The sequence below is a fragment of the Notamacropus eugenii genome, chromosome 1 (assembly GCF_028372415.1).
Source record: "Notamacropus eugenii isolate mMacEug1 chromosome 1, mMacEug1.pri_v2, whole genome shotgun sequence".
Lineage (NCBI taxonomy): Eukaryota > Metazoa > Chordata > Mammalia > Diprotodontia > Macropodidae > Notamacropus > Notamacropus eugenii.
The window spans coordinates 77,881,692-77,892,457 of NC_092872.1; the positions used below are offsets into that span (position 1 = coordinate 77,881,692).

The 10,766-nt window shown below is 43.7% G+C and overlaps 1 long non-coding RNA gene across 1 annotated transcript; it reads right to left on the minus strand.

Moving 5' to 3' along the window:
* Positions 1 to 457: 457 nt before the first annotated feature.
* On the minus strand, positions 458 to 2,117 carry LOC140502218 (uncharacterized). Its single transcript, XR_011966548.1, has 2 exons — positions 1,922 to 2,117; positions 458 to 1,242 (listed from the first exon to the last, which is right to left on the minus strand). It is a non-coding gene; the product is annotated as an uncharacterized lncRNA (long non-coding RNA).
* Positions 2,118 to 10,766: the final 8,649 nt, after the last annotated feature.

Sequence of the window (10,766 nt, forward strand, 5' to 3'; positions counted from 1 at the left end):
ATAGACTTTTCTGTTTGGCATATAAATCTCTTCGTGACCTTGTTCCAACCTATCTTTTCAGTCTTATTATACATTATTTCCTTCCATGAACTCTTCAGTCCAGTTCAACTGGTATTACTGTTATTCACACGCAAAACTTTCTCTTTGTTGTTCATGCTTTTGTACAGGCTATCTTTCATGCCACTCTCTTCTCACCTCTGCCTTTCAGAAACCCTATTTTCCTTCAAAGTATAGCTTAAGTGACATGTTTGACTTGAGGCCTCTCCTGCCCCTACCAGCTCTTATTGGCTCCCTCCCAAAAATACCATAAATTATTTTGATTTTTTTAATTTGTTATTGGCATGTAAATCACTTTCACCTCTCAATATATCCCTACCCTCATCCTCTGCTATGTAGTCATTATTTATAAAAAAAGAAAAGAGGAAAGAGAAACCAATTCAGCAAATGCATGAGCCAATTCAATTCAATAAACATTTATTAAATGCCTACTATGTGCCAGTCACGGTGCTAAGCACTGGAGATAAAAATAAGAAAAAGATTGACAATCCCTTCCCTCAGAGGGTTTACAAACTAATGGGGAAAGACATTCACAGAAGGAAACTGATAAGGGGAGCAGATAGGGGACATGGTGTTCCCTGCAGTCAAAACCAAGCAAAGTTGCTGATGGAAAATGGATTTACCTAGAAAGCTCTCCAAGTTCTCCCATGTCTAGCATTCTCTTCCCTCTACAAAGAAAGGTATGGAGGTGAATTCACACATCTCTTCTTTGGGGCCAAGTTCAACCATTATAATTTCAATGCATTGTTTCACTGCTGGTGGTGTTCCTTACACTTCCATTGGTACAGATACTGTGTCTACTTCTTCATGTACTTAATAATAATAGCTAGCATTTATATTGTGCCTTAAGATTTTTGCAAAGTTCTTTGTATGTTATTCAGCCCTCTCAACCATCCTGGGAGGTAGGTGCTATTATTCCTGCTTTACAGATGACAAAACTGGGGCTCAGAGAGGTTAAGTGACTTGCCCAGGATCACACAGTTATTAAGTTTTTGAGATGTAACTGGAACTCAGGTCTTCCTGACTTCAGGTTCAGTGCTCTGTCCTCTGTGTCACCATGTGCCTTGTTTATTTTGTATACAATTTATTGATGCACACATCATTTCTTCTTGTTAGAATGTAAACTCCTTGATGTCATGTGTCATTTCATTTTTCTCTTTGTAAGCCCAGCACCTAACACAGTACCTGGAATACAGAAGGTGATTAATAAATGTTTGTTGATTGATTAGTTGATTGTTGATCTGAGGGTAGGGTATATTGGGGTTTCCCTTGGCCCATTTCCAGAGAGCACTGAGTGGACCCCTAATGGCAAGGCCAACATCTTCCCATCTTCCTGCCCTTCTTTCTCCTTAGCCCAGTCAACCTTGCTCTTAGGGTACTGAACCTCTCCTCCATGACTGTCCACTCCACTAGCCTGTGGTTCATCTGCAGGGCCCTCCTGGCTCTACATTTATGACTATATCATTCTAAAAGAGAGGTAGCAGAGGATATCTTGCAGGCTGACTGGGCCCTCCCATAGACAGAGGTCTCTCATGGATTCACTCTCTCTTCTCCAGTCCCCCCTCACAATCCAGAGAAAGAAAGGGAATGCACCTAATCTCGGTTCCTAGCATTCCCCTTCTCCCAGATTATCCTTTCTTGTTACTGACCTAAATCCTTCTTGCTGCATCTTAAAGAAGATGGAAGACATCATCTCACCCTGTCTCTATAATAAGGAAGTCTAAAAATCAACAATACCAGCCCTAAAGGTCTTTAGTTTTTTCCTCCTAAAAAAAAAGAAAACAACTCAGGCTGTGACAGGCTTACTGGAAACCAAGCAGTCAGTGCATTGTCGACACTTTTTCCCCACCCGCAGCACACTCACCCAGGAGATTAGAGAGTCCATGGGGCTGTGTAGCTGGGCTCCCTAGGAGGAGGAAGTGAGGAGTGGAAGCCTCGGGACCTGGAGAAGTGAGAAAGGGGACAGGGCAGGGCCAAAAACTTTTCTATGCACTGGACTCTTTTCGGGAAGAATTTTCCACTTCCTGCACAATTCTTGAAATTTCCCCAGCCTCCCAATGAGCCCTGTTCCCCGCCTCCCCCCCCCCCCCCCCCCAGCTGACAAGGCTCATAGAGGGCCCTGTGAAATCAGCTACATCAGATTAGTAGCCAAATTAGTCCTTGGTTGCACAACAGCTCCCCACCCTTTCCTCAATCCCCTTTTTCCTTCCTTTCATTCTCCCACCCCTCCTCCTCTTTTCCTTCTTCCAATTCCATCCTCACCTCATCCTAACTTCCACATGCTATAGTAGAAAAGATGAAGATTAGACTATAGGAAATACTTACAGGAGCAAAGAGAAGACAAGCAGAAACTGAGGGAGCCTCCTCTTCTTGGGGATCTCAAAGCACCAGAGAAAGAGCCTCCATCTGCCAGGGATGGGGGAGGGGCTAGATGGGGGGGACCCAGGGGGAGACTTGGGGGGGGAAATAATTGAAACCAGGACAGAGACATTAGAAACCATAACCCTGGCTCCTGGCTGGCCCCCTTCACTCCCCCTGTCCTCAAGGGACTGGCTCCTGGTTTTCCTCTCCCTCCCATCCTCCCCATTGTTGACAGCTCTGTTCCCCCCACACACACTCCCATCCTTCATCAGTCCAAGGTTGCTTGCCCCTCCAGATACCCCCTTTCTTTCTTCCCCCCAAGAGGGGTTAAGATCCAACAGTGCCCCACTCTTCTTCCTCCTTCCCCCAAACTGTCCCTTTTGTGCTTTGAGATCCTCAGAGAAGCAAACTTCCCCCTCCCAACCTCTTCCTTCATCTCTCTGCACCATCCCTCCCCTTCCCCCACCCCCAAACTAATGGCTGGGAATTTGCTCCTAAAATTTAAACTCAGTTCCTCCTGTTGTACTGTGAGCTTGGCCTCAAGATTAGAAAGGAGGAAAGTCTTCCTGACAGGACCAAGAGGAGATACTAGAACGAGGATAGTGATGGAGGCTGGGAAATTGCCTTCCCCGAGGATCTCAAAGCATACAATAGTGTGCGGAGGGATGGTGGGGGGTGGGGAGGACACAGCTGGTCATTCCAGAACAAGGGAGTGAACGTGATGTACTCAAGGTCCCTGGGAGAGAGGAAGGTACCTCCTTGATGCATTAAGTTTTCCCCTTTTCACCAACCAACATACTTTTCCTGTTTTAGTCTCTGATTCTTTTTCTCTCTCTATGTCTCTATCTCTACCTCCATCTCAATCTGGGACCCTTCGCTCTGCCTGACACTGCTCCTGGGGCAGAGCCAAGCAAAGTTTAGGGTATGGGAGGGGGGTCTCTCACTGCAGGGAAGAATGGGGGAGGAAAGGGGGAGGAGGAAGAATCCATTCTCTAGAGTCCAGGGAAGTTTTTAATTAAAAATCAAAACCACAAAAGGCAGGAGATAAGGCTGGGGCTGGGAGAGTATATTAATCACAATCCTGAAGGGAGGAATTTCCATTTCTATGGCCCCTTCCTGGGGCAGCTGGGATTGAGGGGGAGGGGCTAGAGGAAGGGCTGGTTGGGGATTGGGGATGGGGGGGGGAATGAGACAATAAGGACTCCTGGGATCTGAGGATGAGGAGAGAGAGTCCCCGTGAGACCCGAGGCTTGTCACAGTGGGAGGGCAGGGAACGGCAGGCCTGGAAAAAAAAGATTGTCCTTCAGCCTTCTCAGCTCTCCCAAGGCCTTCCTTTTCCTCTTCTAACCCCAGGAAACACAATCCATTAATTCTTTAAGCATTGATCAAGTGCCTACTGTGTGCCAGTCAAGAGACAACTTCTTGAGGGGGGAAAAGAGGGTTGACTTCAGAGTCAGAAATACCTGAGTTCAAATCCTTACTCGTACACGTACAAATCACCTCTCAGTATCCCAGGCCATCCTCTAAGACTACAAATGGCAGAATAGTTGCTGATTTGTATTGGTAGAAGAGAATCCTCACCTGGGACCTCCCTACAACTATGAAATCATAGGTCTGGACTTTTCGTGCTTGGCAGTAGGGATGCAAAGATAAAACACAGGGATCTTGAGGAGCACAAAGGAGGTGGGGAGCTATCTATATACAGACCTAGGGTAGGGGGTAGCACTAAGGCTGAACTCTGGAGGGAACACACTACAGACATGGGGTGAGATGGAATGGCCTCTACAAGTGACATCACTAGAAGACCTGAGATATCCAGGCCCAAACAGACCTGTCTAGTCATCTTCTGCCCTAAGTGGAGGAGGTGTCAGATCTAGAACCTCATGGTGTTGTCTGGTTTCCTGACATTTCTGCTACAAACAGGTAAGCTGACACAGATAACCCATCAGCTGCCTCTCATCCCTAGCACCCTCTAAACTCCAGTATAATTCATAAAACATGGGAGATCCTCCTCTTGGTCCTTTGCTCCACAATTCTGATCCTGAAAGATACTCTCCATCACTGGAATACTTCCCTTACTCTCACCACCTTGCCAGCAAGAAAACAGATCTAGAATTTCGGGATTGATCTAGTAGGTCACTAAATCTATTTCTCTCCCTTGAGACAGGAAGCCAGGAAGACTCCTTCCAAAGCATTTTTTCACTTAAAACAGACAAAGTAGGCAGAGAGAGCTACTACTGAAGGAGGGATGGAAGTTAAACATAAGGAAGAACTTACTGGAAGAATTTTAAGGGACTCAGCCAGACTGCTTCAAAACATGTTCCTCTTCTCTTGTTCCCCTCCCACACAAATACACTCCCAGTTAGGAGGTTTGTTCTGCTGGGACCACCTGGCAAGGAGACAAACCAGCTGGACAGGTTCTTTCCCTGATCTCTGGGCATGAGCCAGACCCCAAGTCTGGTCTGAGCCTGAACCTGAGTTTGAGTCTTATTCTAAATCTAAGCCTGAGTCTTATCATAAATCTGAGCATTAGTCTCAGTTTGGGTCTAAACCTGAGCAGCAGCATGATGCATTGGGTAGGGTGGGGGGAGTTGAACCACTGGATATGGAGTCAGAGAACCTTGGGTCAAATCCTAGCTCTGACACTTAACACTTGTATGAGGTCTGGGCCTGTTTCCTGATCTTTAAAATGAGGGGAGGCACTCATCCAAACTCCCCTCTCTTTGGTCTATAAAAATGACCAGTTCTCTTCTTCCCTCTTTCCATTTTGAGAAGATATACCAGAGTGTAGTATAACAAGCTTATACTGAAGGAAGGGGTAGGGGAGGTGGCAAAGAGACTGTGTTCATCATAGTTTCCTCCCTCCAGGAACAGCTTCAGTGACTCTCAGCAGAAGGATGTGTGCTTTCATGGACCTGAAAAGAAAGAGACTTTGCCTGCTCAACAGACAGCAACATCTGGGGCGTGATAGTTTCCCTGCAGAAACACATGAGAAAGACAGTCATCCATATCAAAGAGAGGAGTTCATGGGTAATGTTCATGAACCCCAAATCCTATAGAGTTGGGGGTGGCTTTTTTAATTAATTAGGCATAATGATCTCAGAGTCTAGATTTCTAGCCCAAGAAGGGCCATGCCTCATAGATAATCCCAAATTGGGGAGACCTAAGTTGGAGAACTAGGCCTTCTAGGGAGAGAAGTCCTGTTGTGGCATGCTTCTTGGGAAAAAAAGAAGACAAGAGTCCATATAATCATTATATAGTTTTCTGTTTGGAGAACAAAGCCAGTAAGCTTCTCATTACTGGGCAGGTGGAAAGGAAAGGCTTTGCTTATTCAGCAATCCCTCAAAGAAAACTTACCTTCGAGGAAGAACTTACACCACTGTGTGGAACTATGCATCTTGGGGAGACTCTGTAGGACTCTGGGAAAAACAGATTTCCCAGAATGTCAAAGGGATGTCCCAAAAGTCCCAGTCTCTATTGAAATTCTCTTCTGAGGGGAACTGGGGGGTTGTTTGAATGCTTTATGTGTCTCCATATCTGTTAAGTGGTCTGTGAGTCTCTTGTGTTTGATGCATGTTGACTGACGGCATTTTCTCTGGGGTGAGATGGAGACTGTCCTATACTTGATTTGCATGCAATATTTTGATTACTTGGCTGGGAGCTCAGGATCCCTTTTACCCAGACATGGGTAACCCAGACATGAGTTATACAATCATTGTATTAGGAGATTTTTTTTCCTGCATGCAATTTCATGTGGAAATAATGAGCTAAAGACAGAAAATGACACTCTTGGGTGCCAGTCCTCAAATTAGACTCAGCCCATGGGAGACCAACATCATGGGAGGCCCTGGGCTATGGATGACAACCATAATGATGTAAATGAAAAAAATATTAAAATGAGTCCAAGTAAACGTGATAACCAATCCTAAGCCTGAGAAGAGATGAGGAAATACCTGCCTCCTTTTAGTAGAGAAGTAGGTGACTACAGTAGCAAGTGATACATGTGCTGTCCGATGTGATCACTCTGGCTGCTAGTTTAACTTAATTATTTTTCTTTGTCAAGAGGGAGTCTTCATTTTGAGGGACGGGTATATTTGGAAACAACAGATATATAATGTGATATAAAAACAAACAAAAAATAAATCAAAACTTTTTTTCTTTTTAAGGAACATATTGTGACCAGACAAACCTCATTTCCTTTTCTGACTGCACTTCCAAACTGCTAACACAGAGGAATGCTGTCATAATTTACCCAGATTTTAGCAAACCATCTGACAACATCTTCTGTGCTATTGAAGTAGACAAGGTGGAGTGATGGGGCCTGGGCAACAGCATGATTAGGTGGAAAGAGCAATGGTTGAATGCCCTGTACGTTTCACTCCCTACCCCTAACCATAATCATCAGAGGCTCCACTTCAGTTTGGAAGGAGGTCTCTAGTAAAGGGCGTCAGGGATCTGCGCTCAGTCTCCAGTGGTTATCAGTACAGATATCAGCATCTTCTCTCTGTTGTTTGTCTCACAGAACTCCCAAAATTACTTGCCCAGGATCACATAGCCAATGTGTGTCAGAGAGGGGGCCCTGAACCAAGATCTTCCTGACTCAGATGCTAGCTTTCTAGCCAACATTCCAGGCTGCCTTTAGTTGTTTTAACATTATGAACAGTGACTAAAGGGATAGATAACACGCTTATTAAATTTGCAGATGGGACAAAGCTGGAGCAGGGTAGGGCGACAGCTAACACACTGATGTCAGAGAAAGAATAAAAAAAGGTCTCAACAGACTAGAATGTTGGGCTGAATCTAACAAGATGAGATGTAATTGTGACAAATATAAAGTCTTACACTTGGGTTAAAAAAATCAGCTTCACAAGTTATAAAATGGAGAAGGTGTGGCAGGACAGACATTTGTTTGAAAAAGCTCTGGGGGGTTTCAGTAGGCCATAAGCTTGCTATGAATCAACAGCATGATATGGCAGCCAAGAAAGCTAGTTAATTTCTTCTTCATGCTCACTGAGAGGCCCGTTGTCTGGGGCTGAGGAGGCCATAGTTCCACTGTCCCCTGCCCTGGCCAGAACACAGATAGAAGATTGTATTCAGTTTCTGGGAACCATATTTTAGGAAGGACACTGATGAGCTAGATAGAGTTCAGGGGAAGACAATCAGGATGGTGAAGGGTCTTGAGTTTATGCCATGTGAGGCTCATTCAGAGACACTGAAGATGTTCAGCCTGAAGAAGACAGACTTTTTCAAGTGGTTGAAAGACTATGTTCAAGTATCTGATGCTGACTTCAAGTATCTGAAGGACTGTTACAGGGATAAACTAGTTCTGCTTGGTCCCAGAGTAGAACAATGAGAGGTAAGGTGAAAAAAAACCTATGGTCTTGGGATCCTGGTCTTAATCTTACAAAATATCTATGTTCCCATGCCCCTTCCTCTTGTGTTGTACCCCCTTTTTTCTGTCTTTTGTCTTCTCTGGAATTCTCCCCAGAATGCACATAAACCTCTGATAGGGAATCTTTATGCACCCAGAACCTTCCAGGTTAGAAACCTGCAGTTTCCTAATGAATTGGCATTTCCCTGTCCGTGAACTTAGAGGCAAAGAAACCAAAGAGACCTTTCTGAGCAAGAGTACTACCCCTCCCCCCTCCTACAAAGCACTCTCTTCCATGAGCTGCCCTAATGCAAAGAACAAAGATGGACTCAGGAGGAGCCAGGAGAGCTTGAAATAATGAGTTGCCAACTCTGGGGACCAGCCCCTGGAGAGACCACAGTGAATTTCCTATTTCTGACAGACTGAAGTCCATGGAGATCAGAGCTTGCTGACAACATTCCTGATTATATCAACTCTCTGCCCTTCCCTAGCCTACCTGGAGGTGTCAATCCAGATACCAGTTGGGGGTGGTGGTGGAAGGGGGCATGCTGCCCTGGTTCCCTTCCTTTGTTGCTCCTGTGCTCTTTCCCCTATACTACCTTATTCCCTGAGGAGAATGACTCAAACCTAAAGCAGTTTCTTCAGAACATTCATCCAGTCAAGTTCATTTTCAAATATGACAAAGTCAGGGGATGAATGAGTACACATCCCTGCAAACATGATGTTGTGGGGATTAAAACTGTCCTACCTACAATAAAACAGACTAAAGCAGAACTCTGAGCCAAAGATACTTTATTAAAGGCTCCAGGGTCCCCTCTAATGAAGTGAACCTCTGATCTTCCTCATCATCTGAGATGCCCCCTCCTTCTGGGACCTGTATTTATAGGGTTTGATGCCAGAGTTGTTACCTAGACAATCTAAAGAGGCTATACAAAATACAGGATTCTGTTGATTGACAATTGACGCATGAGCTAAAATAAGCAAAAATGATCTGTCAGCAGGGTCACAGGTTGGATGAAACAAGGAATATATCTTCACTGACTAGGTGGTCATAAGATGGATGGGTTCCTCCTTAGGTTAGGCAGGAGGAGAGGGTATAAGCTATACATGCGCTCAAAGAACATATTGGGGGAGGAGGGAGAACGACTTCCCGTACCATGCCACCATCCATGCTTCGTTTGGTCATGGAATTTGAGCAAAACAGGATGGAGATATCTTTGTCAGCATTCTTGTGGTTGTGCAAGTGAGCCTCATAACTTGGTAAACAAGTAGTGAACATTACATTAAAGTTTCAGGCCTATTATGGGGCCCTCCTATTAGAATCTATATTCCTATGAGATTTATACAAAATATGGATTAATATATTGCTTATACTCATACCTATTATTAGATGATCGACTATATATATTTCTAGATGAGTATATTAAAATAATTAACTAACAATTGTTATCCTTTATAAATTCATAATGAATAGTGATTAGAGGGCCTTCAGTGAATAATTTCTTTCAATGTGCTTCGTCAAAAAGGTTATCCTTCAGGGTTTTGGCTGCTGTCTCACCAGCACTCAGTCTCCCTCAAATTCTGGCACAGACTCCAGCTCTCGCACTTATGTCCATCACTATTCCAACCTTTTGAAGCAGAAAGACTAGATATGATAGAGACAGAAGCAACATGGCAGTGGCCTAGTGGGGAGACAAAGGCCTGGGCCCTCTTTTCCACAGCAAGAGTTTGAAGCTGTTCTTAACTCGTCACTGAACATGGCCAAGCAGAAAAGAGGGAACAACTCACTTTGTGTCCATTTAGTATCTTTGGAATGCATCCCAGTTGGAGAAGATCAAAAGTCCTTCTCTTCCCCATGTGGTTAGATGACCAGAACCAGTCATAGGATATAGGTGCATGCCCCAAGGGATGGGGCAGGATCCTTCATTTACATCATACCTTTCTAGAAGGCTCCACACCCTTTCATGCAGGTTAGCAGTAAGCAGATCTTGTTGCATCTCCAAACATGAGGCTCCATTGGCCAGGCCCCTGCTACACTTTGCATCAGATCAATGATTTCACTGGCATAAAGAACCCCCTATAAGAAAAATCTCTTAACCACTGCACTAACCCTGTAATTTCCAGTCTTAAGAGAATTGCCTGAGAAGTACTGTCTTGCCTGGGGTCACATAAGACCTTCCCTTAAGTGTGCCAAATAAAAAGGCCTATTGTTTTCATATTTACTGGTTCATCTCATTCTTAGAAAAGTCTCTTTACGGCGTAGACACTGAGTCCAAAATGAGGAATGAAGTGTAAGTTGTGAAGAAGAAAATTTAAATTTGGCATATGAAAAAATTTGCTAACAATTAGGGTTATCAATGATCATATGAAAAAATTTTCCAAATCTCTAATAATTAGAGAAATGCAAATGTAAACAACTGTCAGCTCCAACCCCATAACTATCAGATTGGTAAAAATTTACAAGAAAAGGAAAATGATAATTGTGACAAAATGACATTTGTGGGAAGGCAGAGACATTAATGAACTATTGGAGGAGGTTATGAATTGGCACAGCCATTCTGGAACACAATTTGGAAATATGTCAAAAAAAAACACTAACCCATACATCCCCTTTGAACCTGCAATATCACTACTGTACTATACACCCAAAAAAATCAAAGAAGAAAAGCACTCATTTGTACCAAAATATTTATAGAAGTTTTTTGTTATGGCAAAGTACTGGAAACTAAAGGAAGGCTCACCAACTAGGGAATGGTTGAACAAATTATGGTTTATGAATGCAAATGGAAAAATATTAAATCCAAAGAAATGACAAAAGGGACCATTTAGAGAAACCTGGGAAGATGTGTATAAACTGATGTGGAGTTAAATCACCAGAACTGAGACAACAATTTATTCAATAACACCAACAGGAAAAATAACTTTGTAAATTTAAGGATTCTGATTAATACAGCAACCAATTAGAGAATTAATGAAA